Source organism: Pelodiscus sinensis, chromosome 7 (genome assembly GCF_049634645.1).
Source record: "Pelodiscus sinensis isolate JC-2024 chromosome 7, ASM4963464v1, whole genome shotgun sequence".
Taxonomy (NCBI): domain Eukaryota; kingdom Metazoa; phylum Chordata; order Testudines; family Trionychidae; genus Pelodiscus; species Pelodiscus sinensis.
This window is the reverse complement of record NC_134717.1, coordinates 23,860,977-23,883,395: the sequence shown is the minus strand read 5'-3', so window position 1 is coordinate 23,883,395 and position 22,419 is coordinate 23,860,977.

Below are 22,419 nucleotides of genomic sequence, written 5' to 3'. Positions count from 1 at the left end.
CATCACGGCATTTGATGTATTGCTGGTCTGACAATTTGACATATTTACTACTAAACCAAACAGTTGGAAAGAAAACCTTTTTAATCACTTGAAGCTTTGCACAACAGAATCTTTAATTCACGCTATTCTCCAAAATTCATGAACTAGTCCTAAGAAAAGATTTATGTTGTTTATTTTCTTAGGTAGGAATCTCTTGTGGGTATTCAAATATATCTGAAGAGTTGACTCCTATTCATATCGCTACAGGTAAGACTTTTTGAGTGATTATATAATTATGACTTCCCCAAAAGTGCAGGATCCCTTTGCATTGCTCATGTGTAGGTGTATTCTGGCTGTACTAACACTAAAACCAAATTTAATTAAGAATACAGAAGATTGAAGTCATCTGATTGGAATCTCCATTCAATCTGGTACCGGAACAAGCTATTCTATGTCTGCAGCTTTTATGTGACACACAATTGCCTGGAGAGCTGAGGGATTTACCAACTTATGTATCTACATTGACCCATGTATTTTTCACAGTTTTGTATTTGCCTAAAATTATCACAATCATATTTCTGCAGTGGGTATAACATAGTATAACCATTGTTGTTGTGTGCCCCATACATACCACATTAGAGAGGAAAAAGTAGAGCCAACAACCAACACCCAAACCTATAAGCATTTACGTATGTGCTTATCTTTAGGCATGTCAGCCCTGGTCTACATGAGGGAGTTATTTTGAAAAAAACTCCTCTTATTTCATAATCACAACTGGACCATCCTCACTAGCAAGCCCATTCTTTCAAAATAAGGGGCTAGCTATTTGCTTTCCATGAGGAATAATGCTTATTTCAAAATAGTTATTTTGGGAGTTATTTCAAAATAAGTTATTTGAAAATAATTTTTGATTGTGTACATGCCCTCATAGTCCTATTAAAACTAATTATATGAGCTTAGAGTTAAGCACACTTCTAAATTAATGCGTGATTGGAGGCTAATTGTCTACTGTTTTTTAAAATCATGAAACTAGAGGCAGGCTTGGAACAACATGCCAGAGCTGAACTAAACATTCACAAATCTTCTTGAATCAAAACCCACCAAACTAGCCATGTCTGAGGCATTACTATGATGAGTAGTACTACTGGAACATGGTAGCAGGAGTTTGAGAAAGCAAAAGAGTAACTCAGCTAAGCATCTTTTAGGAATTCTAACTTAGCACCCAGGAGTCAAGTATAGCATGATGACTACTGGGAAGATTATCAGTCCAGCCACACACTCAGCTGCATACACCAACAGCACACCAAATCCCCAATGAGCAATAATGATACACAGTACTAAAATCTGGTGCAAACTCATATGCTGAGTGAAAAAAAGGTGATTCCTTAATTCTTTTTTTAAACACCACTTATAATTGGGAACATATGAGAAGATGTCCTTTTCTTGATCATAATTTTTGGAAGCCCATATTAAACTTTTTGTACAGCACACACATACACTAAAACACTGTCCCCATCAATGCTCAGAGACTTTCTTTCATTGGAATAAATTACACTAGTTTGGAGAGGGTTGGTGTAATTTGTATTTCCTTTTAAAAAATTTTGCACTCTTAATTAACAAATTAAGCTAAACTGAGATTAACCAGTTATAAATCAATTTAAGCAGAAGTTTGCACTGGTTGATCTGAACCAATCTTAAAAATTACTTTGTGGTGTGTGTGTGCAAGGCCTCAGTTTTCAGAGTAAGATAAAATGTATAGGTTAGTGAGAAAACAAAGGAATTATGTTAAGCACCGATAAATAATGGTAGATATGATTATGACATTAACCAAATGAAATACTGGCATCAGTAACCCTTTTGGTTTAGAATAATAATAGAGATGTAGCCGTGTTAGTCTGGTCTTGCTGAAACAAAAGACAGCACTTTAAAGTTAGTCTTTAAAGTGCTGCATAGTCCTGCCTTTTGGTTTAGATGGGTTCTACTCTTTATATGCCTACGTACACACCTTGATGGATTTTACCCTCTGAGTGCAGAACCCTCTCCCATATGAGGATACTAAATTCTTCAGAACTTTCCTATGATGAACAGATGTTTCTCCAGGGTAGTCATTCTTCTTCTGATTCTCTTAGTTGGACTCCCAATGATTTAGTCTCTCCTGCTGAATGGAATGCCAAACTGAGAACATTGCTGACAGTAAAACCTTGATAGAGGCCTCTTTCTTTGGGCCTGTCAGGTCTTGTTGAACTCTAATCCTTCTACAACTGGATAATCATCCAGATTGATATATCAGAAGGACTTCTCTAGCAAATAAACATTCAGTAGGACGTAATGGAAAACGTAGAACAATATAAAATGCATAACAGTAAAAAATGCAACAGTAGCGAGCACAAAGATATCTATAAACAGCATAAAACACTTGTATTTCATTATGTTTCATAATTTTAATAGACCTGCTTTTCCCATGAATACCTTACCCTAAGTTCCATGGTTCTTTCAGATGCCAAGGATTAATGCCAGAGTTTTGCCAAACCCTAAACTTAAAAAAGCAAATCAAAGGTTAATCCCCAAGTCCTCTAGTTAGCTCCAATTTCTTCTGCCCTAGCAGTAATGTCTGTCTTCTTTATACCATTAGGGAAAAAATGACTAGTTACCATGGTAATTGCCACAATTTTTTTCATTTCCGAGCTATCTGAGTTACAGAGCATATTTGTGAAGAAACACACAGAATCTATTTGTCATTACTGCAGTTGATGAAAACTTTGGTTTCAGTATAGCTATCATGTTTTCCCAGGTTTTACAGCATATTTTACAATAATTTGCTGTGCTTCTCATTCTCATTACAAACGAGATATTAGAACTATAATGACTAACATGTTCTATAATACTGTTCTACTCTGACCTTTTCAGTATACTGTATTTTGAAAGCTTGACAAGTCCACCTCTTCTTCACAGGTTACGAAGGCTCTGAACTGGACTTGGGGTAGAAAAGAAGAGAGAAGGAGAGGATCAGAATAGTTATGCTGTCAAATTCTTTTCAACTTTAAACCACATTCCATTAACTCATAATATCTTCTTTTGTCCATTTATGTAGGTGCAAACCAGATACCCAGTTTTCCTTCAAATCATTTTGATCTGCACCCCATAGAAATCTGCTGGTCAATTATCATAAGGAGCGGAGGACATTGTAGCATAAAAACATCTCAGTGCAGAAACTTTACCATTCTTTGATAATGGTTGAATACTTTTCACCATTAATACCAGTGGACTCTCTGGCTCCAGCAAATTGTATGCATATATTTGAAGTCAGAATTTGCCTCCAAATGTCCAAACTTCTCTATTCCTTGGGCTACGTCTACACTACAGATAAGATTGAAGCAGCCACAGTTATCTTGCAGGGTTTGAATTAGCAGGTCGAGTGAAGAACACTAATTCAAACTGAGAGGGTGCTCCCGTCAATGTCAGTGGTCCTTCTTCTATGAGGAGTAAGGGAAGCTGAAGGGAGAGAGCGCTCCCTTCAACTTCTGCAGTTTGGATGACACCAACATTCAAATTAAGATTCTTCAACTTAAACTATGCAATTATTGTAGCTGAAATTGCGTATCTTAATTTGAACGTATCCTCTAGTGTAAACCACAGGTCTCACATTTGATATTTTTTTCATACTTTGAGAATGAGCTCGGCCCTCCAAGAAATATTTATTCTTTTCCTGGTATTTTACAAGAGAAACCTTTTCACAGAATCATAGGGCTGGAAGAGACTCCAGGAGATCAACAAGTTCAACCCCCGGCCCAAAGTGGAATCAACCCTAACTAAGTCATCACAACCAGGGCTTTGTCACATCTGGACTTAAAACTTCTAAGGATGGAGAATTCACCACCTCCCTAGGTAACCCATTCCAGTGCTTCACCACCCTCCTAGTAAAATAGTTTTTCCTAATAGCCAACCTAAACCTCTCCGATTTTTCAATTACATGTCATAGCTAAATTTCCATGTGGCCAATAAAGAGATTAATATATGCTATATTTGAGATACGTGGGGGGAGGAACTGAGGGTAGAAAGTATCTATCGCCCACAAAAATATAAGTACAGAGAAATATGAGGTTTTCCTCAATTGGCAGGTTTCTCCTACCATCTCCATTTTCTTGCATATACTTCACAAAATGGTCAGAACTGCACCTTCAAAAAAGGCTCCATTATAAGCCTTGTTACTACTTTATTTTTAATTACAGATACTAGGGCAATCTCTATCCTGATATTCTTGCAGGCAAGAGGAAGAAGGGCCCAGAAATCCTGCAACTGTCAACTCAATGTCTGTTTTAAATCAATTTGATCGAGGGACAGGACTGGATCCTCCTAAACCCGTAGAAGCCATAAGGCTTCTTGGCTGAAATCCCACAGATCTCAGGATAAGCACTGAAGGCAAGAACACAGAAGGGGAGCCTGGCTTTTCCCTCCATGGCAATATATCCTTTGCATGTGTTCCTCGGGACTCACTCCTACAACCAATCCTAAGAAGTCATTTCATGGTGCAGAGTAGGAATCTGTTCCTAAGAGGCTCTACACAGTCTGATGCTGCTAATTCTGAGTTGCTTTGGTGAGGCATAATGGTACAGAGTCAGATTCCAGCCTCACCTGGTCTATCTACACTCCCAAAATGTCCTGAGTTACTAAACTGTGCTACCTTAGTTGTGCAGAGTCTGGCACCTTTGTAAGGAGACAACGGGGCTTGCCACAAAGACACCCTTTGCATGCCCCTGTCCTATTTTGACCCCGTCCAATATTGTGAGTGGGTGAGCCTATAGAAATTTGAGATGGAAAAGACTATTAACACATCTTGTCCATGCCCCTTTCATTACTGGATTGTTCCTTATGCTTTCACAAATGCTTCTGTCCAATCCACTTTGCAGCAATGAAGTCTCTACCACATTCTCTTGGCATCCATTTTCAGTTCACTGTTAGATGTGTGCTTTGTAAAATATCTCAATCTAGTCACTAAAAAGTTAATTATCTCTGAGTCCATTGCTCATAGATTATTTATAACACCAGGTGCTTGCTGTGTTCTTACTGGTTAGACATGGGGCCAGAGAGAAGTTGAATCATTGTTGAAGATGTAGAAGAGAATGGCCTGGAAGTTTAAAAGAAAGCAACTTTGGAATCTAGTAAGACTTAATCTCTATCTCCCTGGAATCTTCTCTGTCTGTTTAAGTAACCATTGAATGTGAGCTGAGGAAATCCAAGTATACCCTTTGTGATCCTAATATACAGAGCACTAACTTTTGAGAATAATGTTCCTTGTCATTCATCCCCACACACCTTACCTTTTTGACTGCTTGGTTTTCAACACCCCTGAGATACCTGTGGTTAGGTATCACATCTCTTTGCTTCTCACTGAGCAAATCGGTACTGATTGAATGCCAAGTGGTACGTGGTTATGAGAAAGGGCATCATTTGGCCCATGGATTTAGTTCTTTTAATCTCTCCTTAATCTCTCCATCCACGTAGTCACTTGGGTTGCTCTTTCCTGAATTCCCTTTTTGCTAATCACTCCCCTCTCTTCCTTGAGGGGAATGCTGTAAATATTTAACAATGGGAAAGGGCTGTTTTTAAACCTGGAGTGTGTTCAAATAAATAACTCCTTTGAGTATTATTGTATCATGTTTTACATGAGAAGTAAGAAATCTCTCATGTTAATCACGTCTTTTGCTCTCAGCCAAGTCTGAAGAAAGGAAAGTTTTGGGTTCTCCCTGGGATTTGGGTCTATTCCTGCTCTTACTGAAGCCAATGGGAAAACTCCCACTTATAAAAGTCACTTGAAACAAGACTAGGAAAAGTTCAACATCTGATCAGATTCAGAAGACTAATTTAATCTTAGATCCCTGTAATTTGAATCCTTCAAATCAGAGCGTCGTTGGTCTTTGCCCCAGGGCACAGGAGAAGAAGGTGCAGGATGTTTCCAATCTGCCTGTGTGATCTGTACAAGAGCCAAGGACAATCAGTCCTTACACTCAAAGGAATGCAGGAACTGCTCCCTCAGTGCATCCCCCCCACGTATGTGCAAAAGAAGTAGGCAGAGGTGCAACTAAGGCAAAGGGATGATGCATCTTGCGTGAGCGCACACAAGCACACACACACACACAAAGGAAGTTTCTGAGGGACAATCTTCCCTATGTTTCTACTGAGTCAATAAGGCTCCCTCCATATTGCATCTTACTCAGGGCTGTGGTTACAGGACATAATGTTTTCAAGGTGATTCTGTTTGTTTTAAACATGCATATTGTTGCCACTCTTGAACTGCCTGGAACACCCTCTAAAGAAGTAGTATATAATCTACCCATGGAGTGATGTTGAAGCCACTGCAGGGAGGGAATCAAAGCAATGGCTCTGTCTACTCACCCTCCCTGAGTCTATCTGTATGCCCAAGGAGTATTCCGGGAGCTGCAGTTCTGCCAGATCTGATATGGGCTGCAAAGATGGAAGAGTCTTGTTCTTCCTCCCTTCTTACTGTGCATAAAGGACAGGAAGAAATCTAGTTCAGTCTGACTCACATAAGTCACAACATAAATAACAAACAGATTTGTGGTATTTTAATTGACTTTTCAAAGGACAAAACATTAAAGGAGAGGATGTATAGTAATACAGCATTTTACCATTCAGTTTGTGGGGGGAGGCGAGGGGGCGAAGAAGGAGCTGATTGCCATCCATTCAAGCTCTCCTTCTGTGATTAACTGTATCATTTCTAGAAAGCCTTATAATTGTAACCATGCTGCTTTTCTCTCTTTCTCACTACAAAGACTTGTCTGGATGAGGTAAACTTGCTCCCTCTTCAATAATCCTACATCTATTAAATCAGGGGTCTTAAACTCAATTTACCTTAGGGCTAGTGCCAGTCTACAACTCCTCCTAGTGTGTTCCATGGGTGGGGGCAGAAGTCCACGTGTTTCCTCCTAATGCGACTCCCAGCTCCTGTTGCCCCTGGATGATTTAACTTCCCCACCCCCCATTCCCAAAGGCCTCCAGTACCACCACCATTAACACAGAAGGGCTAGAGTGGCTTCAAACTACTAGCTCTGCACCACTGCTGGCACATCCTGGTGTCCCGGGGAAGACGTATGCAGAGGCATCCTGTCTATAGGATGGTTTGGCACAGCTGCCCAGGGCATCACACTCTGAGGTTAGCCTGTGGGGTCCCTGGGCCAAATAGTGCCAGCAGGAGGAGTCCGTCTCCTAGTGCTCACTGTAGTAGTGGGAGCCATGGGGAAGCGGATCTATGCAGCTGCCTGATCCGCTTTGCTGCTATCTCCCAAGCCAGCCTGCTCCACTTTCCCGCAGTTCCCATTGCCATGGTGAGTATTGGGGGGACCTGAACCCAGCTGCCACCCACCTCAGAACCCACAGCAATCCCCAGGCTGTCTCCCACAGGGGAGCAGGCTCAAGGGAAGAGGTGCAATGGGGATAGAGAGTAGAGCAGGGGAAGGATGAAGTGGAACAAGGTAAGAGCAGAGTCTGGGAGTGAGAGTATGGACACTCCCCCAGAGCTACAGGGACTCACGTGCCAGCAGCTGTGCATGGGATGGATTATGGAACTGCTCAGGCTCCAGATGGCCCCTGGGTTGTGAGTGTGAGACCCCTGTATTAAATGATCTCCCTCATCCCAATGAATCAAAATATATAATGTGAAGCTAAGACAATACATAACTTTATTTTCTAAAAAATGATCATGTTAAAATGGTATGGCTGTGTCTAGACTGGCAAGTTTTTCCGCAAAATCATCTGCTTTTGTGGAAAAACTTGCTAGCTGTCTACACTGGCCATTTGAATTTCCGCAAGAACAATGACGATCTCATGTATGATCGTCAGTGTTCTTGCGGAAATACTGTGCTGATCCCATTCGGGCAAAAGCCCTCTTTGCGCAAATCATTTGCGCAAGAGGGCCAGTGTAGACAGCACAGTACTGTTTTATGCAAAAAAGCCCCAATCGCTAAAATGGCGATCGGGGCTTTTTTGCGCAAAAGCCTGTTTAGATTGGCACGGACGCTTTTCCGCAAAAAGTGCTTTTGCGGAAAAGCATCCATGCCAATCTAGATGCTCTTTACCGAAAATGCTTTTAACGGAAAACTTTTCCATTAAAAGCATTTCCGGAAAATCATGCCTATGTGTAGTTCTGCCACACAGGGAATTTAAAAAAGTTAGATTTAGCATCAAAACTGGGGGAGGATATGTTAATTTCAGTCCTTTCACTCCTTATTCCTGCTTTTATGACATAACAAAATAAATAATAAAAACACTTACTCCAATCCTGCGGCAGAAGGAGAATAGAAAAGTGTGGTATCATTCAGACATGTATCCCCAGTGACTACCCAATATGTGCAATAGTACCCAATACTGCCTAAAAGTGAGCCGAGCCCAAGTCATTTGTATACCTTCTTCGATATATTTGAGCCCCAAACAGAGATCCTGTTGACTGCTTACTGATACTGATAATATGTTTTCTGTTGGGTTCATCAAAATGATGCCCTTCCTACAATATGTTGGTCTAAATGCTATGTTGAATGAATTCTTGGTATACCCTTATATAATCCCTGTGTGACATTAAATAAGGTGAACCTGTTTCCAACTATTTTCACTTTGCTGTTTTCTATTTCACCCATTTCTTTTTACTTTTCTCAAAGTTTACTATATTTTTGAATAGCTATGTGGTTACCTTCTGGGAAAGGAGAAGCATGAGAACTGGTAAGGAATGAATGACTAGCAAGCAAGCTTTCTCTCCCCCGCCCCTTTCTTCCAAACAACATTGACGTGCCATCCAAAACAAAATTCTACTCTTTTGTGAGCACCTGCCCCATGTCAATGTTCAGCTTCTTAAAGGTTTGTCAGGGAGAAGAGAAGATAGCATGTAACTGCATAAAGACCTGCATCTTTTCCTCAATGTTAAAAATAAAGAGGCTGACCTCAATTTCCAAGAGAATTTGGGATTGCCTAAATTCTGCGGAGATCTGAATTTCTCCACAGATCATTAATGGAATCATAAAATCACAAAATTAGAAGGAATCTCCAAAGTCATCTTAGTTGAAACTGCATACTGACTGACTTCCTTGCACATTGCAATCTACTGTAGTTAAACCAAGCAACTGAATTTTAGATGTGCAAATATAATCGTAGTAGATGCTGGTGAGTCTGGATTCTATTGCAACAGAAGGGTTTTTTGTTATGTTACAGGCCTACCAAAGAAGCGGATTTAAGTTTCTAGGGGACTGTTGGCCTTTGTCATATGGTACATGGCTCACTGCTAGTTCACAAAGGAGGTTAGCACTAGAGCTGTGGTAAACTATTCATCCTGCCAACAAGCTCAGGTGAAAAAGACACTGTGAGCCAAACTGGAAAGCTCAGCCCCATTCACTAGTAGCTGCATAATGTACCACAAGCTGAAAACTGTTCATTGAGCCAGCAGGAAATTAAAACGTTACTAAGCATTGGAATCAGAGCTGCTGAGATGTAAGGTAATATATGGGACAGAGAACTGTGTAATGATGTTCTAAGTGTGTGTGTGTGTGTGTGTGTGTGTGTGTGTGTGTGTGTGTGAGAGAGAGAGAGAGAGAGAGAGAGAGAGAGAGAGAGAGAAATGAGAAATAGAGAGAGCATGTGGCTTTGTAGACCTATGAAAAAGGGAGGGATGTGGCCACAGCTTAGGCTGAAGTCTTTTTTCTCTCCCTCTCCTCTCCCTCCCTCCCCCTCCCAAATCCTGGGAAACTGAGACAAAAGAAAAGAGGCAGTTAGTTTATTCTCAATCAACAACTTTGAAAGAAGATGGAGGGAGGGAATAAGAGTGGAGGAAAAATGGTCTGAGTTGACTGTTTGGGAGAAAGGGAAATCGCAGGAGAGAAATGTAATATCCACAGCTTATCCACTGTCAGCATTCTGGGATCCTCTCACAGCTGGTGCACATTCTTTAGTTTCATCACTCAAACCTGAGTCAGAGGAGAATCCCAACACTACCTCTGCTGCTGCTGCTTTTCTAATCTCTGCCCATCTATGCACTGCCTTTTTAAGAGTGGTATAGACTTCAGCAACCCTGTTGGAGGACCTGATGTGAAGAAGGGGAAAGCTTACTATAGTCTAGGTTCAAGGCATAAAATAAACTTCTTGTGAAGCAGGAAAAGCAAGCAATGGTGTATCTTCCATTGAAAACCATATCTTCAACCAGAGGAGGCCTGTGGTTGCTTTAGTTAGTGACAGAATACAATTTACTAGCATTATTAAAACTGAAATAATACCAATAGACTGCCAATCAAGAATCATGATCCCAGTGTACTAGGTACTGTACATACATAAAATGAAAGAGTTCCTGACATAAGGAGTTAGCTATCAAAAAAGACTCCTTCCTAGTTTGATTGTTTTGCCTATGCAAATAGTATTTTAAATATGGAATGCTCAGAAGAACATGCTGCACCTTATAGACCTTCCTAAAGTTTTAGGGTTTAGAATGGATTTTGAAGAAATGGCTTAGGGGTTATACCTGATTTATTTATTTTATTTATTTAAAAATATGTTTACCCCACCTCTTTGTTTAAGGTGACTTACAAAATTTTATAACACTATATATATATATATATACACACACACAAGACCCCAAAAGGGGGCATAAAGCCTGCTAAGACACCTTGAGAGGAGGAACACACACACAAGCACCAATAAAAGCACAGATAAATAGGGTTGTTTTAGCCTGGTAGAAAAACAGTGCCAGCGTTGGTGGCAGGCAAATGTCCCGGGGGAGAGAATTCTATAGCTTGGGAGCAAAGGCTAAGAAGGCCCTGCTCCATGTAAATGTCAGCCTTATTTCCATAAGTGGAGGAACACGGAGAAGAGCCTCCCCAGCTGACCTCAGTCCCTGGGCAGGTTCATATGGGAGAAGATGATCATTCAGGTACCCCAGTCCCAACCTGTTTATAGGTCATAACCTGGACCTTGAATTGTGCCCAGAAACACACTGGAAGACAGTGCAGCTGCCAGAGCACTGGCATAATGTGTCCTGTATAACGAGTGTTAGTTAAAACTTGAGCAGCCACTTTCTGGACCAGTTGAAGTTTGCAAAGCCTCTTCAAAGGCAGCCCCATCTAGAGCGCATTGCAATAATCCAATCTGGATGTGACAAGAGCATGAATCACAGTGCCAAGTCATTCTTATTCAGGAAGGGTGGCAAAGGGCGGATCAGCTGAAGCTGCCCAAAAGCATTTCTGGCCACCAAGAAAATCTGGTTTTCAAATGTTAGAAAAAGGTCCAGGAGGATGCCCAACCTGCATACCTGTTCCTTCAGGGGGAGTATGATCCTGTCCAGCACAGGCAACACACCAAATTCCCAGACAGATGGCTTCCTGATTCACAGGACCTCGGTCTTATCTGGATTCAGCTTCAGCTTATTTGACATCATTCAGTCCATTACCACCTCCAGAAATGAGTTCAGATCAGTAGCTGCCACACCTGGATCTGATGTCACAAGGAAATAGAGTTTGGTATCATCTGCATATTGATGGCACCGTCCCACAAATCTCCTAATGACCCCTCCCACTGGTTTCATGTAAATGTTAAACAGCATAGGGGATAAGATGGAATCTTATGGGACCTCCTAGCACAACTGCCACAGGGTCAAGCAGCAGCCTCCAAGCTCCACCTTCTGAAAGAGCCCCAATGGGTAAGACTGGAGCCACTGCAAAACAGTGCCTCCAATACCCAACTTTGCCAGGTACTCCAGAAGGATAACATGGTCGATGGTATTAAAAGTGGCCGAGAGATACAAGAGAATCCTCCTGTCTACCTCCCAACATAGGTCATCTACCAGGATGACTAAGGCAGTTTCTGTTCTAAACCCAGGCCTGAAGCCAAACTAAAATTGATCTAGATAATCCAATTCTTCCAAGAAAGCATGGAGCTGCAACACTACCACCTGCTCAAATACTTTGCCCAGGAATGGAATATTAGTGACTGAGTGATAGTTATTGAAATCATATGGTTCATGGGAAGGCTTTTTAAGGAATGGTTTTATCATTACCTCTTTCAAGATGGAGGGAACTATACTGGATCCAAAAGAAGCATTAATAATTCTCTGTACCCAACCAGTCATCCCTTCCTGGCTTGATTTAATAATCCACAAAGGGCAGAGGTCGAGTAAGCACATGGTCGGTCGCACTCCTTCAGCCACCTTATTTGCATCCTTTGTCTGCAGCAGCTGATATTGATCCAAAGAAAAATGACTAGGTGGTGCACTCAGCCTTATCACAACTAACGTGGTGGTACCCTGCTTACATGACAGCCAAAGTCCAAATCAGACTTGATGCAAACAATCTTATCTGCAAAGTGCTTCCCAAACAAGTCACAATGGATTGCTGAGGGCTCCCCCATTTCATTGCAAGGGCCAGACTGTAAGAGGCCCCGTACCATTTAAAACTATTCTGTCAGACAGCACTGTGCAAATGTGGTGTGTGCGGGGAAATAGCTTTTCTTCACCATCAGCACTGCCACAGAATAGCCTCACAATTTGGCTCTAATCCATAATCGATTGGACGTGGCTCAAGTTCTTCTTCAGCAGCGCTCTAACAGTCACACAGACCATTTAGATGCCTATAACTCCCTAGAAGCTTGGTTCAACTAACCCCAAAAGGGCAATTAGGAGCAATCATGTCAACCGCCCAGGCTACTTTGGTGTTCCATATATCAAACGGGCCATCGAGAGGGCCACTAGTCATAATGGCCAAATAATCCCTCAGGGACCTCAGGAAACCCTCCCGGTTCATCAGTCTCTGAAGCCTCTGTGGAGAGGAAGGTCAGCAAATAGTCTAAACTTGACCAGATAGTGATCGATCCATGACAAAAGGAGCATAACCACATCCCTTATCCAAAGGGCTAGATCAAGCATATGACTTGCCACATGTGGTTAGACAGTTACTTCTTATATAGTTCTTCATGGCGGCCATAAAGTTTTGAGCTGGACCAGACAGGACAGCCTCAGTGTGAACATTAAAGTCGTCCACGACCAAAAGCCTCGGGGTCCTCAGCGCCACGTCTGAGACCACCTTGGCCAGCTCAACCAGAGCATCTTCCGTGCAGCAAGGTGGGCAGAACACAAGCAGAACACCAAACCAATGCCAGCCACCCAACACCAGCTGCAAACACTCAAATCTAGTACAGTAAAACTCCATTGGTCCTGGAACCCAGAAGTGCTCCGGGCAACCAGACAATTGGAGCTGCTCTGCCCCCGGCTTCCCCGAGTCAGCCGCTGGTCAGTTTCAGCAGAGGCTGACTTGGGGATGCCTGGGGCAGAGCAGCTGGGGTGCTGCCAGGTTGGTCCCGTAGCGCTGAGGGGTGCATTCCCCACCATTCCACCCCAGACCCCTCATAGCCCCCCCCCCTTCCGATAGTCTGGCATATCTGATAATCTGGCACCCCCTGGATCCTAAAGGTGCTGGATTATCGGAAGTTTACTGTACTTTGTTGAACCAGGGCCCTGGCCAGTGAGATGGTATCTTGATAGACAATCGCCACGCCCATTCCCTGATTGTCAGCCAATGCAGGTGCTGGACCGAGAACCCAGCCAGGTACAATTGGGAGAAGTCAGCGCCACCCTCCACTCCCAGCCAGGTCTCAGTGATACAGGCAGGTCAGCCCCTTCATCCAGGATTAATTCCTGGATAATAGCTGTCTTGTGGGAATATCAATCTGGCATTCAGTAACAGCACCATCAGGCCTCATGGACAGCTGTTAAGGTTCACAGGGTCATTAAGAGTAGAGGCAGGACCAGAATAGGGAATAGCCCATGACTGTCTAAACCTCGTTTCCCTCAGCTGGCCCGTCCTGATCCCACTGCCATATCTCCCCCTGCCCATCACAACTCCCACTATGCCATTTGAACCCTTAGCCACCCTGTCTGTGGCATGACACAACAAAAAAAGGCACAATACACACACCCCTTCCTTGACCTTCAGTGTGGGCAGGTAGGGGGAACCTTCTTTCACCAAGAACCCCCCTCCTATCTCCCATGCCCTCTCCCCAGGCACTGAATAGGCCACCACACAGATAGCAAATGTGCTGCTCTCACCAAAACAGAAAAAAATTAAACTATACCACACACACCAACCACCACCACAACACAACACACACCCTCACCTTTGGTCTACTTTCCCCTTTGCCTCGCCCCTTTGGCACCTCCCTCTGGCGCTGGCCTGCCATCAGCCATAGCCTCCATTACCAGGAATAGGTTTAAGCCCGTTCCTGGTAATGGTTGCAGGAAACACCTGCAGCTGAATGTTCTTAGTCCTACAGGGGCAGGCCTCTATCCAGGAGGTTGTGCAGCAGCAACAGGGGCAGCAGCAGCAACAGCAGGGCAAAGGTCTTTCTTCAAGGTGGGCCTGGGAGAGATGTTGGTCCTTACTCCCAGCTCTCCCGCTCCCTCCTTCATTCTGATTTGCTGATATTGCTTTTATATTACATAGTGGCTGCGTCTAGACTGGCATGATTTTCCAGAAATGCTTTTAATGGAAAAGTTTTCCGTTAAAAGCATTTTCGGAACAGAGCATCTAGATTGGCATGGACGCTTTTCCTCAAAAGCACTTTTTGCAGAAGAGCACTTTTTGCGGAAAAGCGTCCGTGCCAATCTAGACGCGCAAAAAACCCCAATTGCCATTTTTGCAATCGGGGCTTTTTTGCGGAAAACAAATCTGGGCTGTCTACACTGGCCCTTTTGCACAAAAGGACTTTTGCCCGAACAGGAGCATCATAGTATTTCCGCAAGAACACTGACAATCTTACATGAGATCGTCGGTGCTTTTGCGGAAATTCAAGCGGCCAGTGTAAACAGCTGGCAAGTTTTTCCGGAAAAGTGGCTGATTTTCCGGAAAAACAGGCCAATCTAGACACAGCCAGTATGTGCTGCACAATCAAATCCCTCTCTTTACCTCATACACCTCTATAATTTAGTACTTCATGAAGTAGAGACAGAAGCAGACATCTAGTTTCACCATCACTACCACATACTACTCTGAGGATGATTTTTTTCCAAAGTTCAAAAGCCAATATTAAAACAATGGTACTCTTTCAAAGGGATGCATGAATGGACAGTCAGAAAAAGAGAAACAGCAGCAGCAGCACAGGTATGGCATGTTCCTTTTACTGAGTGATTAAACCAAATAGCATATAGTTGCTGGGGTCCTAAAATAGGGTATGTCTACACTACAAAGTTAGTTCGAACTAACGGACGTTAGTTCGAACTAACTTCCATAGGTGCTACACTAGCGCTCCGTTAGTTCAAACTTAATTTGAACTAACGGAGCGCTTAGTTCAAACTAGGTAAACCTCATTTTACGAGGATTGAGCCTAGTTCGAACTAGCTAGTTCGAAGTAAGGGCTGTGTAGACCCTTAATTCGAACTAGTGGGAGGCTAATCCTTCCCAGGTTTCCCTGGTGGCCACTCTGGCCAACACCATGGAAACTCTATTGCCCCCCTCCCGGCCCCGGAGCCCTTAAAGGGCCACGGGCTGGCTACACAGTTTGTGCCAGTTGCAAGGCTGCCAGCACCCAGCCAGCAGACCCTGCACCTGCCACAACATGAGCCAGCCACCCGAGGACACCCAGCCCTCCACTGCTCCCCAGAACCAGCCTGGCAGCTCCCAGGAGCCTGCCCGGGGACGCAAGAGGCGGGCACCCGCTTGGTCAAGTGCAGAGATCGTGGACCTCATGGAGGTTTGGGGGGAAGCCTCCAATGTCCACGATCTCCGCACTAGCCACAGGAACCCGGCAGTCTACGGCCGCATGGCTGCCAGCCTGGCTGCCAGGGGCCACCAGCGCAGCCAGGAGCAGGTGCGCTGCAAGGTCAAAGACCTGCAGCAGTCCTACTCCCGGGCCTGCCTGCCAGGGGCCAACCCAGAGGCGTGCCCCCACTTCCACGCCCTGGGGGCTCATGCTGTCCCTGCCCCCCGGGACGTGATAGTCCCCGGGACAGAAGGATCGCTCCAGGAGACGGCAGCCTGCCCAGGACCTGAGACCCCCGAGGCACCCCACAGAGCCGCTCGCCTGTGTCGTCCGAGGCCAGGGAGGCGTCCACCTGTGAGTACCATCGTGCTCCCCTTATGTGTACGGGGGGCTGGGGCGAGAGGGAGCCCGGGACCGTGCGCCTGGGCCTTGCCCACCACGGAGCAGCAGCTGGGGAGCCTGAAGGGGCCTTAGTCTTGCAGAGGGGAGCTGGGTTTCACACACCTGGCCCCTGGGGTAATTGACCACTGGTCTTGTTGCACCACAGCTGCAGCACCTGGGCCTGCAGGGTTCACCACACCGCCTGCTGCAGCTGCCCATGCCCGGGCAAGCAGGAGAGCCAGGAACGAGGAGGACTACCAGAGGCGGCACCTCCGGTTCATGGATCACCAGCTCCGCACCCAGGACCACTGGGTCCAGGAGGACCTGAGGCTGCGCTGGAGGAGTTTGGAGGCCCTGGAGGAGCAGGGCCGTGCCCTGCGAGGCCACCTCCAGAGCCTGCTCAACCGCTTCCCAATTCCTCCTGCTCATGCTCATGCTCCTGCTCCCCCTGCTGCTCCCCCTGCTCCCCCTGCTCCCCCTCCTGCTCCCGCTCCTGCTTCCTCCACACCCCCCATCCCTCCTGCCCCCCCTCCACAACCATTGCCCACCGACGCCCCCGGACCCGCAGTGTGGCAAGACGGGAGAGGCAGCTGGACTTCCACCCCTTCCCGCCCCTTCCAGCTCCCTTGTCCCAGGTTTCCCCTCCCCTCTCCCACCCTCATTCCTCCCTTCCCCCACCCCAGTTATGTGAAATAAACACACATTTTTGTTTGAAAAACAGGTGTCTTTATTTTACAGTAGGTAGGGAGGGGAAAGGGGAAGGGGGGGAGGGTGGAAGAAGGCCCCAGTGGGGCATGCAAGGGAGAGGTCAGTCCTCCTCCTCCTCCACCAGGAAGCTCTCCCGCAGGGCTTCCCGGATCCGGACGGCCCCCCGCTGGGCTTCCCGGATGGCGGCGGTGAGGGGCTGACCGTAGTGTCCAGCCATGCGGTCAGCATCAGCCATCCAGGCTGGCAGGAAAGCTTCCCCCTTTCACTCACACAAATTGTGGAGCACACAACATGCTGCCATCACGGGAAGGATGTTGTGCTTGGCCAGGTCCAGACGAGTGAGGAGGCATCGAAAGCGGGCTTTCAGTCGCCTGAAGGCCCCCTCCACCACGATGTGGGCCCTGGTCAGCCTGCCATTGAAGGCCTGGCGGGAGGGATTGAGGTGCCCCGTGTACGGCTTCATCAGCCACGGCTGCAGTGGGTAGGCGGCATCCCCCACCAGGCACACGGGCATGTCCATGTCCCCAACCCTGATGTGGCGGTCGGGGAAGAAGGTCCCGTCCTGCAGCCGCTGGCACACGGAGGAGTTGCGTTACACCCGGGCGTCGTGTGCTTTGCCGGACCAGCCCACATTAATGTCCGTGATCTGTCCCCGGTGGTCAGACACGGCCTGCAGGATCACGGAGAAGTACCCCTTGCGGTTGATGTACCAGGAAGCCTGGTGTTCCGGGGCACGGATGGGGATGTGCGTCCCGTCGATGGCCCCCCCGCAGTTGGGGAAGCCGAGGGCGCCGAATCCCCGGATGACGGCGTCCGGATCGGCGAGGCGGACCACCCTGCGGAGCAGCACCCGGTTGATGGCCTTCACCACCTGCAGAGAGAGACACAGCAAAGCGCCAATCACTGGGGCACCCGCGTGGCTGGGAGCGATCGTGTCCTGGCAGTGCCACGCGCCCCACTCCCGGAAGTAACCCCCCGGCGGCGTGTAGTACGGCCGGGACAGACCGACCCCTCCGTTGCGGGGCGCTTTCGCCTCCTCCCGCCCCCCCTTTGTCCCTGGGGTGGCCCATCCCCTCCTCACAGCCCCCCTTCCCCCCCGGCTCGGTGGCCGGCGACTGCCATACCTGCATGAGCACCACTCCGACGGTGGATCTCCCCACGCCGAACTGGTTCCCGACGGATCGGTAGCTGTCTGGCGTGGAGAGCTTCCAGAGGGTGATGGCCACCCGCTTCTGGAGGGGGATGGCGGGCCTCCTGCGAGTGTCCCTTCTGCGCAGGGCAGAGGCGAGCCACTCGCAGAGCTCCAGGAAGGTGTCCCTCCTCATCCTGAAGTTCTGGGTCCACTGTCGGTCCTCCCAGCGCTCCAGGACGATGCGGTCCCACCAGTCACGCCATTTGCGGCGGGTCACGCCGGTGCCGGGGCACTGCCGCGGCTCCTCCACGGCCCCCAGGGCGGCCAGGCGGAGAGGCAGGGGGTTGACGTGCACCAGGAGGTGCCAGGCAGCCTCGAGCCATTGGTGGCTGGCTTGCAGCAGCAAGTCCAGAAAGTGCACCAGAAGGTGCAGGGCGAGCTGTGGCTCCATGTTGCCACCTGCGGTGGCCCCCCCGAAGGGAAGCACCGACACAGACGGGCACAGAGACCAACGCTTTGCTGTCCCTCGGCGAGGTTGGCAAGGAAGCAGGAAAAGCTGAGAACCGGCTGTCCGGGGGGGTCCCTTTAAGCACGAGCCTCAGATAGCCTCAGACAGTAGCCACACAAAGCAACTACTGACCTGATGCCCTGCCAGAACCAGTTTCAGCCGCCCTTAAATGCCCCCCGTGTCCAATCAGTGTGGACGCGCTAGTTCGAATTAGCAAAACGCTAATTCGACCTAGTTTTTAGTTCTAGATGCGTTAGTTCGAATTAGCTTAGTTCAAATTAACTAATTCGAACTAAGTTAGTTCGAATTAGCGCTGTAGTGTAGACGTACCCATACTGATAATACACAAGGTTTATGTACTATCATTCCAGTGAATTGGTTCCAGCTTTGAAATCAACAGGATGGCTTCTACAATTGCATGGTGGCTGGAAGATCTATTTTATGAAGGATTTCAAGATTTCTAAATTTGACTTCGTTCTGAACTTGTGTGAAAACTGAACATTTTGATATTCTTCTGTGAAGGAAAATTCTGCCCCCAGAGTTGTTTTGGCTCATTCAAAATGTTTTGTTTTGACTTTGTTTTTTTAATAATACATAATATAAGGCAAATAAAACATTCAAAATAAAAATAATTTCAAAAGAAAAAAATCAAAACATTTTATTCTGAAAATGTCAGAACAGAATGTTTCAACTTTTTCCTCTAAATAAAATTCTGGTGGAATCAGCCAGTTTTGTAAAGCATTTCGATTTTGACAGAACTGATTGAAAATGGTTCCGTCAGCCACTCTTTAATGGCCCCAAAGTTACTGAGAGGACAATTTGGCCCAAGTAGTCATATGATTGCTTTTTATCAAACAATGATACATCAGGGTCTCTCTGTCCCTCCTGATTTCAATTTTGCTTTCCACCTCAAAATGACCCATTTAAAATGAAAAGGCTTACAGGTGTTAATAAACTTATAGCAAATGCAGCATTTTTATAATACTTTTCATTTGATGATCTCAAAGTGCTTTTGAGTTGGTGAAACTGAAGCACAAGTAATTTAAGTGTCTTGCCAAAGAATTTACAGCAAAATGCTATCAGTCAGTATTAGAAACCAGGTGTGAGCTGGTGACATTCCAGTCTTGTTCTCAAACACAATCCACATGCTATGTATCATTCAAACTCATCTCCTTTTCCTAAGGATTGTTTTTATTAACACTGATGATACAAATTTCAGTATAAACATTCCCTTAGGTCTGGCTGTTCCTAGGGTTCCTCCCTCACAGCTGCTCAGGCCATATTCTAGGTATTCTGACCCCAGACATCCACTCCCACTTCACCAATATCTAGTTGAGGGACAAACCATCTGTCTCAGTGAGTGAGCAGAGTCCACTAAATCCTTTCTCTGGAAGATCAATCCTTTGTGACAGGTTGGGGCATTTCAGGAAAACACTACTTCTCAGTTCCCACTTCTTGTCCTAGTCACTTGGCCACACTGCCTCTCTGCTATCACAATTGCCCATTGATTGCCAGCTCATACGCAGTATTTGGTGAAAAAGAATATAGAAACAGAATCAGATAGTGATCCAGAGCTGGCAGAGGTAAGTGCTGAGCCTTGACTGTGGAGTGGGATTTACAAAATAATTAGCTCTAGTACTTGGACAACTCACTTGGTGTGCAACTGTGGATGGTTCCCCTGTATACATTTAAAAATCTGTCTAACGAATCCAAAAGTGAAACACCTGTGTGTCAGCATGAACAGCTGTACACTTGCCACTGCTCGTCTATCTGTAGAAGATGCCACATGCCAGCCAGTTGCTTTACATAGAGTGTATTGGGAAGCCAATCCATTAGAGACAGAACACAGCATAATTAAGAAGCAACATGCTTTCTTGTTCCTTCTGCCCTAATTTTTTTCTTCCTTACTTTGCTTAAATGACTTTCTCAACTTTACTATGGTGATATTTTAGTTTACAGGGCTAGCAAACTTGGATTGTAGAAGATGTATTCCCAAGCACTCATCCAAAGCTTCCAGTTGCACTACTGTTTTTTCCTGACACATATCTTCAATAGAAAATATCTTCCTGGACTATATAATGGCAGAACCAAAACAACACATGCATTTAAATACATGCATTTTGTAAACTGGGCAGTAGCAAATTATATTCATTCTGAAACATCCATAGACAGTCAATATTTTTTTCACAGCTTTCCAGATATACACTGCAATCTTGTATTCTCTCTCTCTCTCTCTCTTTCGCTCTGTCATCTATATTTATGTGCAGAACAAAGGAAACATTTTGCTGAACCTGGCTTCATTATTAAAGCTGTCCTGGGCAAGATGCATTTTGTTTAAAACTCTTTTTGATTGTCTTTTAATGTGTAACAACTAAAATGTCTTATGGTCCTACTGAAGTCATAATATAAATTTATTTTCTTATGAATAATTTGTGCTTATATTCCTAATTTGGCAAGCAAAGAGTGCAGCATTGCTTTATGAGTCACAGTACCTTTGTGGTCTTAATTCTCTTGGGGCTACCTATACTTGTCTTTCTGTACATTGGATCACTGCTAGTGGAGGTCTGAAAAGCATCTCCAGCAATCTTTAATTCATGTGATTAAAAATTCAAAAGAAGCCCTTGTACCAGCTGTTAAACTATGTTACTAAGCTGTAATTCAGAGTTCAAATCCCAGCAAATTGAAGGTTAGGTTAACAGGATCATTCAGTGGAACTGCATTATATTGTAGCCACTAGAACAGTGGGTGGACTGTTTTATACATGCTCATTTGCAGAAGATAAACTAAGGATGAGCAAACTCAGAGCACTGCAAACCTTGACACTGGATTTTTTTTCCCACTTTCTACAGCATGATTTTTTTTTTAAGCCTGACAGATTAAACTATCTATGGCTTTGTGTAATCTGTGCAGATAGAAGAGGAATACAATCAGCATGAAGTGTTTTGTTTAAGATTATGTGGCATCTGAGAAATGTGTTTTTCATCTCTGAGATTAATTAGTTTAAATATAACAAAGGTAAAATGAGTTTGATGGTCTTAAGTCCAATGTACATCTTCCTTCCAGAGAAAGTAAGTATTTCTATTCAAGAAAAGAAATCCAAATTATCTAGCATAGTTTCACATGATTATTCTTTTACACTGACTGGTTCCAAGATAAACTTCCAGGAAGTCTGAAATGACCATCCTGAAATTCATGCTGTACTAAAATTATAATGTTGATGAAGTATGATAATGACAGTAGCCTTGAAAAGCCCCAACTGAGAATGAGCTCCCCCACCCCCCATAGTGGAAGGTACTATATACACACTGAGTTCTGAAGCATTTACTATCTACATAGATTAAACAGAGAACAACTAAGGAACAGGAACTATTATCTCCTTTTTACCGCTGGAAATCTATGTAAAAAAAAGACTTGCCTGAAATCACACAGGAAGTCTATAGAAAATCTGGGCATTGGGCTCAGATCTCCTGAGCTCTAATCCAGGGTCTTTTAACAGAAAGAAAGGGTGGCCTTGTTGTGAAAGACCCATTGGCTCCCAAGATCTCCATGACCCCGTAGCTCTAAAATGAGGAATATACTGGGGTAGAAATGAAGACTCCCATATAAAAGAGGCAGTGCACATTGGTCATGCATGCTCCTTTCCCCATGGGAAACTTAAGCCCACTTGAAACATGTACTTGAAGCTTTTAGACTTTGCCACTGGTAACTTTAGTGAGGGCAGCTTTTCTGGAATAGAGGCGACTGTAAGGAATTCAAGACTGAGCTAGGGAAGCGGATAGAGGGAGTCCATAGTGTGCTCAGACAGTAAGGATATGTCTAAATAGAAGTGTTATTTCAGAATAATTCATGTTGTTCTGAAATACAACAGTGTGCATCTACACTACAAGCCTTTATTTCAAAATAATGTTGAGCTGAGAACTTCTTACTCCGACTCATGGTAACCCTCATTTCATGAGGAGTAAGGGAAGTCAAAAGA